The sequence below is a fragment of the Anas platyrhynchos genome, chromosome 1, assembly GCF_047663525.1.
Source record: "Anas platyrhynchos isolate ZD024472 breed Pekin duck chromosome 1, IASCAAS_PekinDuck_T2T, whole genome shotgun sequence".
NCBI lineage: Eukaryota > Metazoa > Chordata > Aves > Anseriformes > Anatidae > Anas > Anas platyrhynchos.
The window spans coordinates 40,168,602-40,189,869 of NC_092587.1; the positions used below are offsets into that span (position 1 = coordinate 40,168,602).

Consider the following 21,268-nt stretch of genomic DNA (forward strand, 5'->3'; position numbering starts at 1 on the left):
ACAGGCCCAACATGGCCGTGCTCTGCACCCGCACCTTCTGACAGGGAATGTCCTGGCCACCTGCCTTGGTGCAAGCAGGCCAACACCAAGGGGGTGCACTCCTTCAGCAGGGCTGGTTTTCCAGCCCCAGCTCCTTGCCGATGGCAGGGACAAAGCCTGCAGGGCAGGAGTGGTGCCCTGCTCCCCTCTGTGGGGTGGTGGCTGTCTGCGGCTGGCCACGGTACAGTGAGCATTGCCCTGGGATGCCCTGGGATGCTCGGGGTGCTTGTGCTCTACAAGCCTGAGCGGTGGCCACAAGGAGAAGTGCTTTCTGGTGAGCTGCTGCTTCAACCAGGAACTCTACAGCCTTATCTTCTGCCTTGAAGGACTCTGAGAAAGGAAAAACACCACCTGTGGCTGGGGAGTTCCTGACTCCCTGTTTGCCTCTCTCAGCCTGGCTCCAGATGAGAAAGGCAGGAAGGGCAAGCACTGCCTCTTCTCTTAGATACATCTCAGTAATGAAGCAGGGAGGATCAGGAGGCAGAGATATGAAGGAGTCTCCTTCCTCGGAGACCTGCAAAAGCTGCCTGGACTTGGTCCTGCTGGCTCTGCAAGGGGGTTGGACCAGGTGAATGTCAGAGGTCCCTTCCAACCCCAGTCATTCTGCAATCCTGTGACAGGAGAACAAACCCTGTCCTGTTGGAACTGCTTTTGTCCATAGCAAGGAGACCTGCGTGGGCTTTGCCCAGGCCTGGACATGGCTCAGCGTGTCCTTCCCACTTCATGTCTGGCATGTGGCTGTGCAGGGCCTCTCTGAGAGGGCTCGGGCAGAAGAGGCAGCATGGGTTTGTGCCACCAAGGGTGCAAGCTCTGGCTCAGCTGGCACCTCTGGAGACAGGTGAGCAGAAGGGACTAGGGCAGGGCACTGGGAGCTTAGGCTGGGGTAGAGCTGCTGATGTGCAGAGACACGGAGATTTGGAGATGCTGAGATGAGGAGATGAAGAGACATGGAGGTGCAGAGATGTGTAGATGCAGAGATGTAGAGATGTCGAGGTGCTGAGATGTGGAGCTGCAGATGTCACTCCTCCTGCCCCGGAGCTGGAACAGGAAGCGTGAGTGAGCCCCATCCATTTTTGTTCCTGCAGTTGTGGGGTTTTAATAATGCATGATGCAGGAGAGCACTGCATACAGCTATTACTCATAAATTCCATCAAGCACATGTGAATGAAGACCTAAATATTAAGTTTGCCCTTAGCCCTTAATAAGGAACACGTTAAGTCCCATTTGTATCAGTGGTTTCAAGTGAGAGTTCAATGGCAAAATGCTTTTGACATATTTGCCAGCTCCATAGTTTCCAGAAGTTATCTGCTGCTGCTGTGTTTTCAGCTTCCCTTCTGACTCCGAGGGCAGAGTTTGCAGGCGTGATCTCCAAGAAGGGACATCCCCAGTTACCTGGCTGCTGGAGGCTGGCCTCCAGGATGGCACAGTGCAGACACTGGGAGCTATGTCCCGCTGCTGGCTGCTCTGGGGAAAGCCCAGGGACAGGCAGGAGAAGGGCAGGGATTCATCCACTCCTGTTGATGCCAACCCATTTCCCTTTTCAGGGTTTAACCTGTACGCTAGGAGGTCCTGGGTGCAAGCTCATGACTGAACTGACAGGACATGAGGTTGAATACAAAGCCCTTCCCTGATGGGTGGAGATGTCACAGAACTGGGGGGCTTTGGTTCACACTTCATGTCCACACATCTCCATCAGCTTGTGGGATGGAAGCTCCCTGCTGGTGGAGACCACTTCACTCTGTGAAAGCTGCTTTGCCAAATTTCCCAGTGTGTTTTATATCTTTTTGCATTTTTGAAGCAGGAGCACTCCACCACAGATACTCTTCCATTTTCTTGTTTTCCTTCCCTGCCGTTGACAATGATTCAGATCCACCGAGGGCAGAAAAGCCACCCAAGAACATAAATTGTGAAATGTAACGCTCAGTAATTAAATAAAAACTTGCATGGAGATTAGCCAATTTTCTGTGATTAATAACAAACTATAAGCTTTATTAATGAGCATTTCAACCAAGGAATGCATTTTCCAAGTCTATAAAATATCTGCTATGGTTTCCTGAGTTCCTTCATAGTCCTATAATTATAGAAGCCTGACGTGTTTTTATCTCCATAATGTAATTGTCAGCTGGGATCAGGAAGAAATTTGTCCTTATGTTATACAGCCCTGTCCCAGGTGTATTAGTGAGGGGGGTTGTGCTCAGAAACATGCCACTGCTGAAGAGATATGAGACCGGTGGTGAGTTCTGGTATCACAGTTTGTGCACTCCTCTGTGATCAGGGCATGGGATGTGGCTGTGGAGTCCTGGCCTCTGTGTCAATGGGATCTTGGTCCTTACCCACAAATGTGTTACGCTATGTTATGCTAAATTTGCTTTGTTTTCATTCTATGCACAGAGAGAAATGAGAAATGAGGAGTAAGTGCCTGACGAGAGGAGTATCCTGGGAGTTTCTGCTGGGGCAGGCCTGCACCAGCGGGCTGCATGGCTGGGCTGCAATACAAGGAGACCATGTACCATGTACGGCTGACCATGACCAGGTACGGGCTAGGCTCAGAAGCAAGGAAAAAGAAGAAGGGTGTTGGTGGGTGAGGGGCTTCCACCCCTGCAGCAGCATTGCAGGGAGCATCAGCAAGGCCAGGGCTTTGCCAGCGAAGGCAGGTAGCTTCTGAGGGCCACCATCCTGCAGCATCAGCATCAGGGATGTACCTCTGGGACATGGCTGGAGATGGATGGTGCTGTGAGGAGACACCTGAGGGCAAAGTCCTTCCCCCTGCCCTGATGGTCCCCGTCAGGTCGCTGCAGGAGGCACAGCATCCGCACAGCCCAGTTCCTTGACACCTTTCCAACAGAAGTGAACATTACTTAAATGGGCTGGAGGTGTTATGAGGTGATTCCCCAAACTTAAGATGCAGATGCTGAAGGAGCAGTTAGTGATAAATAAATGATGTGACAAAAAGGAACAGGAGTGCATGTGCCAGCGCTTCCATGTCTCACACACACGGGCTCGCTCGCCTGCACAGCACAGATTTTCCATGCCAGCTCCTCACAGCCTTTCTTTTCTTTATCCTTTCTGCTTCGTACTCATATGACCCTCCCAGTTATCCCTTGCATTGCAGATTGCTCAGACTGACCCATCTTTCAGATAATTTACTTACGCTCTTTCTTTGCAGTGCTGATCTTAGCAGAAATTGCAAAGTGCCTGTTTTTCTGCCTGTGCAGCAGCAAAAGGGGGGCACAGCACTCACGGAGCTGTTCTCACAGCCCTCAGACACACAACTAATCCTGCTGCCTTCATGTAAATGAAAAGTGCAGGAACAGACCCTTAAGGGCTAGTAAATACTCTACTCATGTTAATATTTATTCATTCTCATTTGGCAACTCAGCTTGCATGTTGATATGTAAATGCGGGAACGGAGGCATGGGGGGAGCAGAGCATCTTGCCAGCTTGGAGCTGGTGAGCACACAGACCAAGCAAATGGTGACATGGACATCTCCATCCCCACCTGATTTTCCTGCTTGGATTGCAGACTCCTTGGGGCTGGGTTATCAGCTGAGCACACCTCTGTTACGGCTGGGACTGGAGATAGCCGATAACAACAGGTGGTATTAATTCCCCTGAAAGTTAATTGCTGGATGTTCATCTCCATGGATGATTCATTATTAATGGTCTCAGCATGAACATGGCTTTTTTTTTTCCTTTTTTTTTTCTTTTCTCTGTAGTCCCTTTTAAATTCACTTACACAGATATTTTTTTTTCTTTTTCTTTTTTGTAGAGACAGTTTGTAGAAAAAGAGTTGCTGAATGAACATGTCACTGGCTTGTCACTTCTCCATTCTTCTCCGTGTCTCTGCCCTTCCTTTAATAGTCTGAACCAATTTTGGAAAAGTCTCTGATGCCATTGATGATACATTGCCTCAGAGAACCAGCTAATAGTCAACGTGGGCACACGGCTTGCTGCACGGTCACTGCTAATGAAAGAGCAATGTGAGTATGGGCAGCACTGGCAAGAACCTGATTATGAGTTGTACATGCTGCCACTGCTGTTCAAAAAATCCCATTTTAGTACTTTTATTTTTAACCCTATTAAACTGACATGCTGCTGATAGATCCCACACCTTTTAAAGAGACATTTCAGGCTGCACCAAAGGCAGCTATCACGTACAGAGGCACTGAAGACGTGACAAAAGAAAGAGGTGAATTTATTTTAAAAAATGGTGGCTTACAAGGAGAGTACTTCCCATCTGCTCAGGGTGGCCCAGCCCTGCTCCCAGCACTCCTGCTGGAGCAGGGGGATGTCCTCACCACATTTGCTTATGCAGCAGTAGCAGGGATGACGAATGGCCAGCCTGGTACCTTTGTCTCTTCCATCAGCTTCCATGAGAGTGAGGAAAAACTCAGGCAGGATGAATCTGCAAAATCCCGGGCTGCAGTCCTCTGTGGGTTTCAGCATCTGACAGATTGAGAAGAAAAATCAACACGTGAAACCTAGCCAGGCTTGAAAGATATTGAGTAAAAGTGAGTGGTGTTACTTAGGGATTATATTGGGTTATTTAACATCTTCTTTGTTGGTGACATGGGCAGTGGGATCAAGTGCACCCCCAGCAGGTTTGCCGATGCCACCCAGCTGTGTGGTGCGGTCCCCACACAGGAGGGCAGGGATGGCATCCAGAGGGACCTGGGCAGGCTGAGAGGTGGGGCTGTGGGAACCTCGTGAGGTTCAACAAGGCCAAGTGCAAGGTCCTGCAGCTGGGGGGGGTCAATCCCAAGCACAAACACAGGCTGGGTGATGGGGAATGGATTGAGAGCAGCCCTGAGGAGGACGCCCTGGGGGTATTGGTTGATGAGAAACTCAACATGAGCCAGCAATGTGAGTTTGCAGCCCAGAAAGCCACCCGTGTCCTGGGCTGCACCAAAAGCAGCGTGGGCAGCAGGGTGAGGGAGGGGATTGTCCTCCTCTGCTCTGCTCTCCTGAGACCCCACCTGGAGCCTGCGTTCAGCTCTGGGGCCCCCATCACAAGAAGGACATGGACGTATTGGAGAGGGTCCAGAGGAGGGCCACAAGGATGACCAGAGGGCTGGAGCAGCTCTCCTATGGGGGCGGATCTCCTATGGGGGCAGGTAGGAGAGCCATGGTAGGAGAGGCTCCGGCTGGCTGGAGGCAGGGCTAGCATCACACTCAGTGCCTCTGCTGTCGGCAGCTCCTTGTCCCGCTGCACACTGCAAGGAGCTGCTCAGGCCTCCTCACCGCAGGCTGCTCTCAGGCTGGCGCAGGAGGGCCACGCGCTGCGAACCTCGCAGTAAGCGTGCAGGCCGCTGCAGGGCAGCTGGCAGGGAGGCCTTGGCTCCTGCCCCGTCTCGCAGCCACCCAACCAGTGTCAGGCTGTGTCACCTTGCAGGGCAGGGCCCCTGTCACCAGCCTGGGGTGCCAAAACCCAGCAGGGGCCCTTCTGTCACAGCACCCACACAGAGCAACCCCAGGGCAAGCACGTGGATCAGCAGGCAGCTGGATGCTCTGCTTCAGACACACCCATCATAAACAAAAGCTCTCTATTTTATGGCTGACCCTCCTCATTTTACAACCGCAAATGGTAATTTATCTCTGGAGAGACTTATAAATTCGTGATGCCAAAGCCGTGGCTGTGGTTGGCAGGAGACACCTGGAACTGGGTGCTTCTGCTCCTGTGCTTGGCCCAGTCGGGTGGCCTTCCTGCCCGAGTCACAGCAGGGCTCAGAAAAGGTAAATCCGAGTCCCAGCCCTGCCAAACGTTTCCCCTGATCTCTGCAAGAAGGCATATAAACACCTGAGCTGCTGAATGGATTAAAAATATGACTTATGCTCTGTCTGGTCTGCTTAGACTGACCAGCCGCTTTGGGCCAAGAGATGCTTCTGAAGAGGGGCTTGTATGTCTGACCCCGTGTCTGGATGAACTCTTTTCTCCATCTATGACCATATACGACAGCCCAGGGAATAAGTGACGCACTCCTCCTGGGCTGCATTCACGTAAGAGGCTGCATAAAACACCTCTGCAGGGCGCAGGGTGCAGCAGCCCTTCTGCCAAATGGGGCTCGCAGGCTGGGACAGGCACCGCAGGCAAGCAGCTGAGATGAAAACAGGCAAGCCAGATAGTACACTACTAGTAAGATATGTATGTATATATATATAAATTATATTTTAAATATATATATATATTGCATATGCTTCTATACAGCTGGAGATAAAGTTGATTGGTGATGGCTGTAGAAAACAATGAGGAAACAGCGAGCTTGCCTCTCTGCCTGCCCCCATGTCATGCCCTCATGCATTGCCAGCACCCCGAAACACGACGTGCAGCTTGCTCCTGCTCATTCACCTCCAGTACCTGATGCTGAGGTGCTGGGACAGCTCGTGCCAGCCAAAACTTCATCCTGCTGTTGCAAGCCGCAGCATGCCATCGCTGCAGCCTACCCCAGGCACAGGGGAAATGGTGACACCGGCACCTGGCAGCAGGTGACAGCTCTGCTGGGTTTTAACATGGCCTGCAAATGCAGCTGCTGAGCAGCTGCTGCATCGCCCTTAGTCAGGCTGTGTTTGCTGAATGTCACGTCAGAGAGCTTTGCTGCTGTTTTGTCAGGTCGCTGATCCTCTGTGTAACAGTTCTGCTTAGTGCTTGCTTGCTATGTCAGTGAAATGCACTGCAAAACAGGCATTTGTTCTTACAGGGGTTAGTGTGATCCAAACACAATCTAGCCCATGTTATATACATTTTTTAAGAACATATCCACAACCTTCTGCAGAGCTGATAAGAAGAGACTTCTGGAAGTCATCAAGCTCCGTGAAAAAAAATCTTAAATTATTCCATTTGGGGAATTTCACTGGTAAGATGACACAGACTGATGCACTTCATTCAAGTGTCCTTGAAAATACATTTTTTTTGCATCACTTTCATGTCAGGAAAGTGCTGAGAGTGCTGCTGGAAAAATTCCAGTATTCAACCTGCTCTGCCTGAAAACAGAAGCTTTCCAGCAAGAATACAAGAGCAAAGCAAAAGCCTTGATTTTTACTTTATTAATATTTGCATGAAAATCCTCATCAGAAAACACTTAGGGGTGTGCTTGGAGATACCAGCAAGCTCTGTATGGGCAGTGGCCAGCTAGCGGTTGGGATAACATTTCCCAGTGCAAAAAGGCTCTGAACGAATATTTTGTCCCTCTTCCAAAGAAGCAGCAGCCCCTCTGAGCTGGCCAAAACTGAGGGCTGAGGCAGGAAACCTTCCCCGTGTGTCCTCGTGCAGGGTCTCACTGCTGCAGCCCTCTCCTGTTCTGCCTGCCCATGGGGCTCCCATCCCTGCCATCTCCGAGCCTCACCCGAGCAGGAGAAACACAACTCGCTTCTTTGTCTAGAAAGTGATTTTAATTAACAGCAATTTACTTAATAGTTCTCATTTGAGCAGTGAGAAGGATTAACGTCATGCACTGAGAACACACTCGAGTGACAAATGCGTTTCTGTTACAACATCTGATGGTGTTTCAGTTCCAGTGGGCACGGGAGGATCAGGCTCTAGTAAACGTGGTCCTGACCCAAAGCTACCTGAAGCAGGGGAATGTCTGTTCACACCACTGAGGTATTAATTACCCCGACAAACGCCTAGCCCCACTGAACTCTCCATCACCTCAGCCGATTTCCCAGCAGGGTTTGTGTGACAAGACACCATGCGTCCTGCTGAGGGGCATCTTCGTGCTGATGTCCCCAAAGCCATGCTGCCCCACAGAGGCTGCCCGTGAGCCAAAATGCGGGTGCTTTAGCCATGGTGCTTGCAGGAGGAGGGCTGGAGGAGCTCCGAGGTGAGGAAATTGCCTCCTCAGAGGTTTTGTGGCTGTGGTCACAGAGCGTGAATGAGAAGCGAGAGCCGCACATGCTGCAGGACACAGCCCCGTGTCCACGTGTGCAGAGTGAGGTGCCATGGGCGTGCTGCCCACATGCTGTGTTTTATAGCACCGTGCCCCACCCCAGTGCAGTGCTCTGGATTTGCAGAGGCTTTCTGCTTAAATTCACATGTTGCTAGCTAGCAAACATCAACTGTGCATCTTCAAGCAGCAACAGCATCCGCTGGGCAGCGGGCGAGCGGCGGTCAGTGAGAACAGAATGGACTTGAACGAGGACGCCCCAGTTGTTCGGGCTTAGCACTGCTCATTTCAGAGCAGGAACAGAGCCATTATCAGGGACAAAAATAAATGCCAGTTGTTGTTCAAAGCCTTCAAAACAAAAGCAGGAGCAGGGCACAGCGAGTGCCCTTCTCTTTCTGCTGCCACCTCTCCCATGAAGCAGGGGAAGACAGGCATGTGCACCCTCCGGACACATTTATTTTAGGAGCCAAACTCTGGGCTGAGCTTCAGAGGGGTAAAACGAGAACAAGCACGGGTGGCTGAGCTCTCTGGGAGCATGACAAGCGGTGTCTGCTGCCCCTTGTTGCAGGGGTGCTGCGTGGTGCCTGGGTGGACCTGAAGCTCCTCCAGCCCCATGAGGCGGCTGCGAGCCTCCTGGAGATGCTGGCTCCAGGTCAGGGAGCTGCTTGTTGTGGGAGAAGGATGGGCTTGAGGAGCACAGGAGCTGCTGGGGGGAAGGCTTGCTCAGTGCCCACCATGGGACAGTCTCCAGGGCTGGCTTCGTTGCCCCCTTGCTTGCCCTGATGCGGAGGAGCCAGGCAGAGTTCAGAGCTGCGGCTACCCACCGACCATCAGGGTGGGCTTCTCTGATCCCCAAAAGGGTCCTGCTGAATCAACAGCCTCAGAGCACATCACATAACCGTCTGTGGCATCAAAAAAATAAGCCAGCTGGTGCATGGTCCTCCAAGGAAAATAAACCCCCCTGTGCTCTTATCAGCAGGACCATAAGGAGAGAGCTTGAGGTGACTGCAGGACAGTCAGGCAACAGAAATGACACAAACAATTCTTTAGAGATAAAGGGGGAAAAGAAACAAAGAAAACTTTGCCAAGGCAAACACCACTGGTAGAGCACCTGGGCAAAGCAGAGCAGAAGGCATCTGGGGCTTAGGACGGGCAGACAGTGGCTGCTGCTCGGCTCTGACTTCTCCAGGCAGTCCCTGAGCCCAGAGGAGCACAGCACAGGCTGCAGGTCACAGGGAGACCACGAGCCCATGTTTCTGGCTGCAGAAAGCAGAGGCTGAAAGCACAAGGACTGGGGAGGCCGGGTGGCTGTGAGGGGCTGCAAGGTGAGCTGCTCCTTTGCAGTTCTCCTCCTGCGGTTCAAAGGATGGGAATTGTTCAAACCCAGCTGGGTTTCCACAGGAGAAAACCCCAAACGGTGCTGCTCCAGGGCTCTGATATACTGCAGGCACAGTTCCTACAGCTGCATTGCAACCCAAACCAAGGGCTCTAACTCGCTGGCAGGCAGGCTGGGGCTGGATGGTGTCACCACATCTAGCACCATGGGGTAGCAGCAGAAGAGGATTTTGGAGGAGTCCAGTCCTGAGAACTTGTGGCTGGAGCTGTGCCCCCAGTGAGGCTGTTTCCATGGGGTTTTGGAGCAGGCAACCCTGCTGGCTCTGCTCTCCTAAAGCTTTGTTCTGGATTCAGTTTCTTAGGATGAAAAAAATCATTACAGCGGCTGAGCTCCCAGAGCATAACATCTGTTTGTCATCCGAGGCCAAGAGAGATAAGGAGAGGAAGAGAGAGAAACAGAAAGCCGGGGGTGCACAAGGCAGGGAAAAAAGTAGAATTAAGCCAGTGCAGCACTCCCTTTTCCCAGCCCGGTGCTCACGCAGGAGTCAGGTAGGTAATGCAAAGCCTGGCTCCTGAGTAGGATCTCTCTGGAGCTGCCCATCCTGGTGTGGCTCTCCAGCCAGCAGTGATGTCCCCGGCCAGCAAAGCAGAGCTGGATGTTCTCCTCTTACCTGCTGTAGGAGATCCCGCGTCCTCCGCCTCCTTAACTGGTAAAAGCTGCCTGCACGTGGATGAGGCACCTGGAGAAACTCCCGCTTTTTGGGGAGATTTTTGGTTGCAAGCCACCCACAGGTGCCAGCTTGTGACTCCCAGCTCTGCCCTACAGTCAGCTCAGCTGGAAATGGACAGGAAGATTTACTTGTTTCACTCTATTTTCTCCGTTATTTCCTATTTATTCAATACAGGCAGCGTTGCTCATCCTATAACATTTCTTAATGACAAGGGAGAAAGAGCATGACAGAGATTCATTCACGCAGAGCAAAATTTATGTGGAAGTCTCTGTTTATTTACTGTGAAAAGAATTAAATTAAAACCAGAAGGGAAAGAATCGAAACTGAGAAAAAAATTCTCCAGAGACTTTCTCCTCCCTCGGAATAGGACGCCTGACTGTCCTTTCAATTTACTGCTCCGCTCTAAGTGACTGCAGCAGATTTATGCCAGTGTAAGGGAGCTATTAATTAGCCCCTGAGATTTATTTTCCTCTGGAAGAATGCAGTGTCTGGCTTTGTTCCAAGAGGGACAGGCCTCCTCGCGGGTAACCAGAGGCTGATTACCAAGACACGAGATTGGATGCTGCAAGAGGGCCTGTCTGAGGGGGCAGGCTGGGGAAAACGCAGTCCTTTTGAATCAGAGCTTTGCACAAGGCGTCGTTGTCACAGAAATCCAGCTGAGTCGGAGGCAGGGAGGAGAGGCAGCGTGTTGGCTTAGCTCTCACACCACTGGCTCAACAAACAAATGTTAGATGTTGCTCTGAGGTTCCTCACACTGACCGCTGGCTGGGTGCTGCAGCCACTGCACACTCCCATTGCTCAGGTCCTGGGTCCTGGTTTGCAGTGTCAGCCAGGGTGTTCCCCGGGGCTGATGTGGCAGCAGGACCAGGTGGGGACAGCCCAGGGAAGGGCGGACACAGCTTCACCCGAGCTCGCAGCGGTGACCCGAGGGACCTCACCTGCGTGTCGCAAGAAGTCGTTCTCCCAGTGCGTTCGGTGCTGGTGCAGCCTCACCCTGAATGCTGTGTGCTGTCTGGGCCCCACAGTACAAAAAGGGTGTTGAGGTGATGAATCTCTTTCAGGCATGCATTCACCCAGGATAAGGCCAGGATAAAGTCAGTGGAGGTGATTAAATAATAATAATAAAGAATAAACCCTTCTTTACACATGGCGAGAAAGTGGCTCTATGGACATCTTTAATTAAAATTTGGGAAGGAGAAGTGGCTGGAAAATACCTGTTCAAGACAGCTGTATACCTGTTCAATACCTATTCAAGTAGACAAAAAGCCTAGAAGACATGAATAATTGTAATTAAAAAAAGAGTTTAATTACTCTCCAGAAGCCATCTGCTGTGTGCTGGGCAATGGAGCTGTAGCAGAGAGGTAAAGCCTGTGGTTTTCTGAGGCCAATGCAGACTCCAGTGTGAGAGCTGGATGCAAAAGGACATTGGTGCTTCCCTCTGTAAATTAAAAGGCTCCAGCACGTGGCAAACCTATAGAAAACTCCTGTGCATCTGCAGTTCTTCCATCAGCACTGAATCCAAATGTAGGTTGCACCCCTGGAGTGATGCTGTTCACCTCCCTGGCCGGAGCAGGAGCAGCACGCAGGAATGGAGACAACCTGCATCTGGGAGAGCCTCTTGTGAAAGCGTGCTGCTGGCTTCCCCTTCTGCCCCCGCTCCCTCTCTGGAGCCACTGCAGGACTGCTGGCAGATTCCAGGGAGAGAAACAGGGAGATTTTTCCCAATAGCTTGGAGGGGAAGCGGGGAGAAGTGGCTTTTGTTTTTTCCAGAGTTCAAGCTGCTGTGCCTGATACACACAGATCAAAACCACACGAGGAAACCGGGTGCCTTTTTAATTTACATTAGCATCGCAGGATATGACAGATTAAAATGCTACAATAAACAAGGCAAATATACTTTAATACATTTGTGGTTTGGATTGCTAACAGCTATTAAGAATGGACGTCTTTTTGTGATGGAGAAAAGTCCAGAGTAAGAAATGTTTCCAGCAAGATGCTGCTTTATGCGATTCAGCGGAGTGAAGGAGAACCTGGTTTGTGCCCTGCTGTTCAGTAACAACTCGTTTGCAGGCCCAGCTCGCTCTGAGCACAGCAGCAGTGCAAGCTGCTTACCCAACTGCTGCAAAATCCCGTGCCTGCGGATCCTACCTGAGGCAAAGCAGAGGCTCAAAGCCATGGTTGCGAACCTACTTCAGAAATGAGCAGGGTTATTCCTACAGGAGAACAGAAAGCAGCAAACAAACACCTCCTCCTACCCACAGCTACTGGTGGTGCAGCTGGACCAACTTCGCCTTTCCCGGAACAGCAGAAAAAGACTGGGTTGAACAAATGTACGGGGGCAGGTTTAAATATCGGGTTGTGCTCTAAGAGACTGGCTGGGGAGAACAAAAAAGAAGCTGCAATTAGGGAAAGGGCCAGTTTCTGCCTTCCAACTGGAGGATATAATATGCAATATTTTAAGACCGTGAGTAGGAGTCCTTTTGTAGGATAATTCACAGGGACCGCTCATTACCTCCGCTGGAAAGCACAGCAATTCTTAGTCAAGCTACCGAGTTACTTTAGGACAGCACAGTGAAAAAAAATAAATAACAAAAACCCAACAAAGAGCCAGGTTTGCAGTATGCATCTCAAGAACTGGACACATGCCAGTCATTTAAAGGTTATTCGATCCAGCAGCTTACTCGATGATTTCGGGAGATTTGAAGCTTGCTGTTCCTCCGCTGAGGAGGAGCTGTGCAGGAGGCGAGGCATGAAGATGGCTGCAGCACCTGGCTGCGGGGCACGGCCCCACGGCCCTCGCCCAGAGCCATCCCCGTTGTGGTGGTTTTACTCGGGTGGGCAGCCGAGCTCCACCTCAGCCGCTCTCTCACTCCCCTTCCTCAAAGGAAAATACAATGCAAAGAGCTCAAGGGTTGAAATAAGGACAGGGAGATCACTCAGCAATTATCGTGACGGGCAAAACAGACTCAGAGTAGGGAGACAGTAAAATTTATTGCCTATTACTAACAACCTAGAGAAGTGAGAAACAAAGGAAAGAAACCAAAAACGCCTTCCTCCCATCCATGCTCTTCCAACTCCTTCTCCTGAGTGCCACAGGGAAATGGGGGTATGGGAGCTGCGGTCAGTCCCTAACGCTTTGTCTCTGCTGCTCCTTCACGGTCCCTCTCTGCCCCTGCTCCACGTGGGGTCCCTCCCACAGGATGCCGTCCTCGAACTGAGCCTGCCTCCACAGGCAGCAGCTCTCCAAGCACTGCTCCCACATGGCTCTGTACCACGGGGTCCATCCCCCAGGAGCAAACTGCTCCAGCATTGATCCCCCACGGGTGGGTGGCAGCTCCCCCCAGACCCCTGCTCCTGTGGGGGCTCCTCTCCACGGGCTGCAGCTCCGGCCTGGGGCCTGCTCCTGCAGGGGCTCTCCATGGGCCGCAGCCTCCTCCAGGCCACGTCCACCTGCTCCACCGGGGGCTCCTCCACCCATGGGGGGGCTGCAGCGTGGAGATCTGCTCCATGTGGGACCCATGGGCTGCAGGGGGACAGCCTGCTTCACCAGGGGCCTCTCCACAGGCCGCAGGGGAACTTGTGCTGATACCGGAGCACCTCCTGCCCTCCTGCTGCACTGACCTGGGGGCCTGCAGAGCTGCTTCTCAATCCTCACTCTCCCAGCTGCTGTTTCACAGCATTTTCTCCCTCCCCTTTCTTAAATCTGCTCTCACAGAGGGGCAAACATCACTTATTGGATCAGCTCTGGCCAGCAATGGCCTTACCTAACATGGGGCAGCTTCTGGATTCTTCTCATAGAAACCACCCCTATGCCCCCCCTGCTACCAAAACCTTGCCACATAAACCCCCCTACACCCATCCCCTCCAGGGTGGCCAAGCTCAAAACATCGGGGCAGCCCTTCCAGGGGACCCTGTGCCAAGCACCAAGGTCTGTTTTAAAAGGAAGCCGTGTGGAAATGACCACTGGTGACCACTGGAGCTGATAGCGACACCCTACTGCCTCTCCAAAAGGGACTTTTGACAGTCAGACAGTCACTGACAGTCAGACACAATCCCTGGCTGTGGGGAGGACTTTCTGCAAGAGCTTTCAGCAGATGACAGCTTTATCACGTAACACAAATTCATTTGCAGCTACCCCTTTTTGTACTTTGGGGCTTTTATTCATTACTTTTCTGCCTTTTAAAATTCAGTTTTCAGCTTAATTCTTAGCTATTACTCAATATTTTCATCGGTGTTAACTAAACCCAGGGAGCATTTGCGGGTTTAGCCCGGATTAAGCCTTTATTCCTCATTGTTCTAAATGCATGAAAGTCAGCCGGGTTGTTTTGTTTGATGCTCTCCATGCCACAGTGAATTCTGTGCAGCTAAGACTGTAAATGGGCCACATCACTCATGAATTACTAATCCCCGTCACTCACATTTTCTGGGGAATATATACTATATTTAGTCCTTAGGCTCGGAAAAACAAAGCTGGAGAAGTTTGAGGCTCTTTTTCTCATTAGGAGTCTTTCGAATGCTCCCTAAAAACTGGCAAGATAATTTCACCGCCATGTATAAGTGCAATTCATTAACCGTGGTGGAAATTAGACCCTTGAATTGAGAGGCTAATTAAGATAATTAGATATAAAGCCTGAAAGGAAACTACACAGACATTTCTTAAAATCTCATTTATACTTATGTAAATCTGGACCAACTCCACCGTCATTTTTTGGATTTATACCGCAGTAATTGAAATCACTACTGAGCTCTTTAAAGCTCTCAATATCAGCAAAAGGCATTGAAGTAAAACAATTAGTAGATAGGTTACGTTTTTCACCGTTACTTCTAGATGAACTTAATATCACAATGCTGTTATTTCCAAAGGTAATTTGCCATTCTGGTGGGTTATTTATTAAAAAAAGAAAAAAAGTTTGATGAATTTAGCAGGCCATCATCAATTTAAAGAGCTGCCAACTTTTACAGCATTAGCAAATGAAGAGAGCTGAGAGGTTTCAGCTTCGACTGCTGCCTCTTCCAAGATGGTCATTACTTTTAATCAGCGGCCTCTGCTGTGCTTCTTTCTGCCACCAACTGCACCGAGACCAGCGCTTGCAACAAGCGAAAACACTGAGTAAAAGCTCTGCACAAACCACATAGAAAAGTGGACAAATTCAGCTGGGGGTGGACAATTTAGCTAGACAGAGATATGAAATTGAACAGCGTGCCTCTTTTGTGCAGCTGGCTGCTGTGCAGTCCCCAGGACCATGAGCCTCTCCTGGCTTGTGTTTAGCAGGGAGCACTGGGCAGATTTCTGATGGCGTGACCTGCTCTCCCCTCATCCCATCAGTGATATTTGGCTGCAGACAGAGCTCTGCTGGTCTGTCTTAAATGGAGCTGATGCGAACTGAAAGGCAGCCTGCCTAGCCAGCAGCGAAACACCGAGCCCAGCAGTCTGCCTCTCCCTTACGCCCCAAATCCAGATGACTTCATAATTGTCATGAGGAATATGGAGAGCTTGTGGCTTCAGGGCACGCACCCCTATGCCTAAAACCTGGGATATAACAGCAGGGATTCAAAAAAACAGAAAATCCAACCTCTGTCCATTAAAAAAAAAAATCTACAACAACAACAAAACGCTGACAACAACCCCCCAACCAAATAATAACAACAAAACCCAAGCCATTCCATGCTTTGGAGCTATTTTTCCTGTTAAACCAACAGCCTGCAGGAGACCAGATGCTTTCTTGAAAGCTGCTGGCAATCAGGTTACAAAAAATGTTAACAGCAAGGCAGAACAGGGATAGGAATAAGGGCAGCAGACCATAGCAGAAGGACAGCCCTTTGCCTGTTGGTTTACACCCCCACATGTGTGCCTACAAAACATCTTGGTTCTCCTGGTTCCTCCATCCATTCCTTGGTGACATTTCAGGCAGACCAGCAGGGCAGGGAGCTGCACCACCTCCACTTGGTACCACTGAATGCTGTGATGCAGTGTCTGGGACAGTAAGGAAGGAAAAGGAAAAGGGAGAAGAAGGAAAAGGAAAAAAAAAAAAGAGGCTTCCCTTCATTCAGGGTAAAAAAGAGGTAGAGGGGAGCCAGCTTTCTTTTGTGCAAATGCACCTGCACAGCTTTTGTACAGGGCATTCAAGAGCATCCAGGGCACAAAGCAAATGTGGCAGCTGAGGTCAACATCTACTTTTGTTACTGATATAAAGTGTTGCTTTTCTTTTTTTTATTATTATTATTTAATTTCTTTAAATTTTCTTCTTCACAAGCCTTTCCAGAGCCGTTCGCAACAACCGAAGAGGGGCTCGCAGCCCCAGGGTGGGGGCTGTGCCCCCGGCAGTGCTGGTGGCTGGCCTCTGAACGCCTGCCAGTTCTGGCTCCTGCGGCTTTGGCAGCTTGGTGGGAACGGGCGTCATCGCCCTGCAGACAGCAGATATCCCCAGCTGGCTCCACAGGCTCGCTGCTCTGACTGAAACCAGAGATGAACACAAACAGCCCCCCTCGACCCAATCCCCACCTCCCCTTCCCGTTGCACACCACTGAGAGCCAGAGTTAAATGTGTTGAGTCAATGCAAAGCATCTTGTCAGCATTGTGAGTTTAGGATCAGCCCTTCCCAAGTGTCCTTGGCCTCATGCACCTGAACCCTTCACACCTCTGCCAGGGGAACCTGCACTCTGAGGAGTATCTTGCATGTAGGACACAAAGAAAGAACACATAAAACCTGAAAGAGGTCTCCTTTTCACCAAATACGCAGGGGAGTTTAGACTCCAGGATTGCATACCCTGTATCCTTTCCATTTGTGTCCTGGCATTTGATTTTTATTTATTAGGACAAACCACTGCACGTGACCTCTTTCAGCATGCAGTGAAGCCAGGCAGCTTTCCAGCTATGTGTAACCCAGGGCATGAGACCACTCTGTCCTCCTGGGCAAAGCCAAAAAAAAACATTCCCCACCTTCCCAACTCCATCAGTGCTCTGGCATTTAATGTCACCTGATGACACGCTGGCATGGCTGTGGTTCTCTGGTAAATCTCCTTTGCAGCAGCAGTTGGATTTTAACCAAAATCTGTCATTTGTTTTATGAGCAACAATATGCATCAACCATTTTTTTGAAACAGAAAATTGGGGTTTCAGTTGCTAATGGCACATGATTCAGTTCTCTCTGACTTTCCCATATAACCTTCAGGATATTAGTCAGCTTTTTAATACAGTCATGGCTCTCTGTTCTTTTACTTGCTGCTAGGATGCTCTGTCAAGGTACCCATGGAAATTAAAGTTCTGAACACATTAAACTCAGAACATGATGGCAAGCTGACTACACCTAACGTGTCCACTCCCATGAATAAACACACAACACCCTACACGTTCAGGAGGGCTATAGAAATGGCAGCCTGTGAATTATGGATTAGACAGCTGTCCCCTAACCAAGCTAAATCATCTTTGATACCAGAAAAACTCAATCCCCAAAACAAAACAAAGGGTTGGTTTTGGTTTAGTGGACAAAATCTGAACAAAATTGCTTCTTTCTCTTTTGTACATTAGGGCTGATGCATTGAAATCGAAGAACTGTGGATTAGGATCCCCCAAAATATCTGGTATTATTTTGAACCAGAGGTTTGGGACGGACCTGTTGTTAGTAAAAGCACAGTGTCTGGCCTGTTCAATAAATGTGATCTCCAGTATCTAAGGGGAAAGAAGCAAAATTCCAGAGATAAATGAGTAACATGTAGTCATTGGACGCATTTTAATGGAAGCAGTCTTCCAAAACGTAGACTGTTTTAGAAGGACCGTTAAGGTTTAGCAGTGAAAGCAGAATCCCAACACTTTTACCTGTGCCAGTGATGCACAGGAGCACACGTCAGAATTTTGTGACACGCACAGCCCACAAAACGGTCCCCATCTCTGCGCATTTAATGCTCACTGCCCTCCCGTGGGCCAGTGGCCTCAAAAACCCTCCAGACACAATTCCTGACAAGACCCCAGCAGCAGCACCCAGGTGCGGAGGCCAAACAGCGAGCTCGGAGCCCACGGCAGCACCTGGGGCCTGCTGCACGAGGCCTGCCCGTGCCCTGTGGCGGGCGCTCCTGGCAGCCACCAGGCCCTCTGCAGGCCCTGTGCCTCTCCTGAGGCCGAGGGTGAGGAAACCGGGCTCTGGCCTCGCTCTGTTTCTATTTCCTCGCCACAGTGAATGCCGTATGCAGCAGATGGGCGCGTTCCTCCCCACGGCTTGTTTGTGCCAGATACTCCACTCACAGTTTGTTCCCGGCTCCTTGCAGCTCGAGCCTTGTTTAGTGGCTCAGGGAAACGGGGGAACAAATGCACGGCTGCAGCGAGGGAGAGGGCCCGGCTTGTTAAAAGCACTGCATTTTAAACATTTCACCGTGCTGCGTGCAGAAATCCTTTCTGAGGGTTTTTTTCTTTCCTTTATTAGGAGGAAAGGAACATAAGAAATTGTGTCTGCTTCCTTACTAACGTCTCAGTTTTCCTACACTTGTCAGAGGTAAAAATCAGAACAAAATATCTATCTGAGATCCCAGTAAAAAGTTTTCCACAGCTTATGAAGATAATTGAGACACTGAGTGGAAGTCCAAATACTTTTATATTTTTAACACTCTATGATTGCATACGCATCCATCTTTGAATTCGCAGAGACTTAAAGCATGGCCTGAAACCTTTATGAATATGAAGCCCACTACTATCCCGTGATGAAAATTTAATCACAGAGGCATTAAGCGACTCACCCTAGGCTTTGCAGAAAATTAGTGGCAGCTATAATAAAACCCCAGGGTCTTCATATCTGTCTCCTGATCAGCCAATGTCTCTTATCCCATGATATTTGACAACCATTCCTGCAGAACACCAACTGCTGGTTAGTCATTTCACTAGAAATGTAGGTTGCTGTCTTGCCATTGCACTAACTATACCAATGGCAAACTACTTATATGATGACAAGGAACAACTATAACGACACTCTGGGAACTTTTGGTAAATAAAAGCCATTTTAGGAGAATCCAGCTATGATCAAGTCTAAGCCATTAATTACAGTGAGAAGTTTGAAAAGTTCTCAGGACTTGCCTTCTTTAAATTGAATATTCATACCTGCTATTCTCTATTGAATCATTCAATGACTCTCGTACTAAAATAATTTCTGAACAGGGTAATTAAAATATATGTGAACAGATAAGTAATAAGTCAAGAGACATTCTGACATCTAAGGTTTTAACAAAACATGACAACGCTCAACCTTGAGGAAAAAAATATGCATAAATAATGGCCAGCGTCACGTGGCGCTTCAAAACAGCAGAAGGCAGGCAAATCAGAGAGGGAAAACACGACTTGGCGCATTGTGGAAGCTGAAGAAAGGTGCACACACACACACACACCTTCCTACAGATGTGGGTGTTTTTATGAGTGGAACAAATTTATTCAAAGCTGAAAACTAGAGCGTTTAGAAGCTCACAATGACAAGTGCAGTAACATTAGGAGCTGTAGAGGCAGCATTTCAAAGCAGGAGCATTTATTCTAACTTCTGATGTTAACACCCACTCATTCTGACAACAGCAATCCAGAGGGCATAATGATGAGAAATTTATTTCTCTGCTTTTTGATATAGATTCAGACATTGTTATCAACCCGAACAGTACCAAAATGTAAAGGTAAAATTGTTGAAAAGCTTTGCAGTTTATGAGATACTAAACACAGCCTGCAGATGCTGCTGATCTGGGACCCCTCAGGCATACATTGTGATAAAACTCTAGAAGACAAAATTCATTGTTTTTTTCCCCAATGGTTTGCAGTAATAGATTTCCAAGATATTCAGAGGTGTTTGTCACATTTTTATTTTAATTTGATCTTTGCAGCTAGAGTGTTACAGCCAGAGTCAGGCAATTCCTGAATCAATACACAGTTTTAAAAGTCAGATATTAGTCATATTTATAAAAACCTCCAGACACCATAGAACGAAAGGTTAGAACTGAAATATGTTTTGTATAAAGCAAGATAACAATTTATGATCTTGTTTATGCATTTTAATATTTTTGTACTGTGAAAAACAATTAGAAGTATTAATTAGGAAAAATGTGTAGATCTATATAACATATAATACAATATGACAATAAAATATAATTAAAAACTGTACTGGTGTTCTACCCATAGGTTTGGTATCTTCAGTTTAAAATCACTTGAATACATCTGGATTAGAGGTTTGGGCATGAAGACGCAGAGGTAGATCTCTGCTGTTTTCAGCAGGGATGAACCACTAGACTTCTTTTTGTAGGTATGAGAGCCAGCTATTAAATAAACAGGACACTATCAATAAGAGAGATTGGTATATGAGTTGCTGAAAACCTGTGATTTCAGAATAATTTTTCCTCTTGAAATGTTTCAGTCACATGAGAAGTCAGAATGACATGAAAATAGATTATTTTTCCGTATTAATTCAATAAGGAGACTAAAAGCACTGAGTTCGTATATTTCACTATGTAAAATAAACTTAAATGCCCTAGACAGGCTTTCTACACCTAACACAAGTAAATTTAGATTAATTATCTAAGGCCTAGCAAGTGGCAAATTTATCAGATGATTTATGAGTTCAATAAGAGTTTGTGCAATTATTTTCAAAGCAATAAATCCAGTAGCTTCTAGGCTCCATGTCTTCCCATTTACCACATGCCTGTAACATAAGCTTGCCCAGCATTTCCCAGACACAAGCAGTCACACGAGCTCAAGCCAGGAACCCCTTGCCACTGAGGCCAGGGAGCAAACCCCAGTTTTACTGACGACTTCAGCGCGTATCTTGTAAATACCTGAGGATCAAAACCATTCCAGAGGCTCAGAGCAGTGAGGACAAGCTGTTCTATCTCAACAAATCAAATCCACACCCAGCCATTTCTGCATCCACCCCTAGACTCTTTGAGCTTCAGTAATAGAAATCTGAATTGTTATCTCAGGGTGTTGCAAGTTTATGGCCCAGACTGCTCTGGTATACACGGATGGGCTGTCTCCGGGGCTCCTCCCAATGCTTTCTGAAGGAGCTACTTTCATACTCCAACACAGAAGAAAAATAGTTTCAGGACTTTATTATTTTTTTTTTCCAATTTGGCAACCATCTCTTGCCACTTTTCCAAGCAAGCAGAATATGATGTCTTCCCCTTCTTACTGCATCCCCAGGGAAGGCAGTATAGAAGCTGTGGCTGCTTCTTCCCATTTATGTCTACCACTATATTTTTCCTTCTATATGACATGTCTAATGTCTATGCTATATTTGTCATTCAGTTTACATCTTCCCCTGTCCCTGC

At 48.7% G+C, this 21,268-nt stretch overlaps 1 long non-coding RNA gene across 1 annotated transcript; it reads right to left on the minus strand.

The window, feature by feature from the left end:
* Positions 1-4,213: 4,213 nt before the first annotated feature.
* LOC140001428 (uncharacterized) lies at positions 4,214-13,268 on the minus strand. The gene is made up of 2 exons (XR_011806646.1): positions 9,926-13,268; positions 4,214-4,485 (listed from the first exon to the last, which is right to left on the minus strand). It is a non-coding gene; the product is annotated as an uncharacterized lncRNA (long non-coding RNA).
* Positions 13,269-21,268: the final 8,000 nt, after the last annotated feature.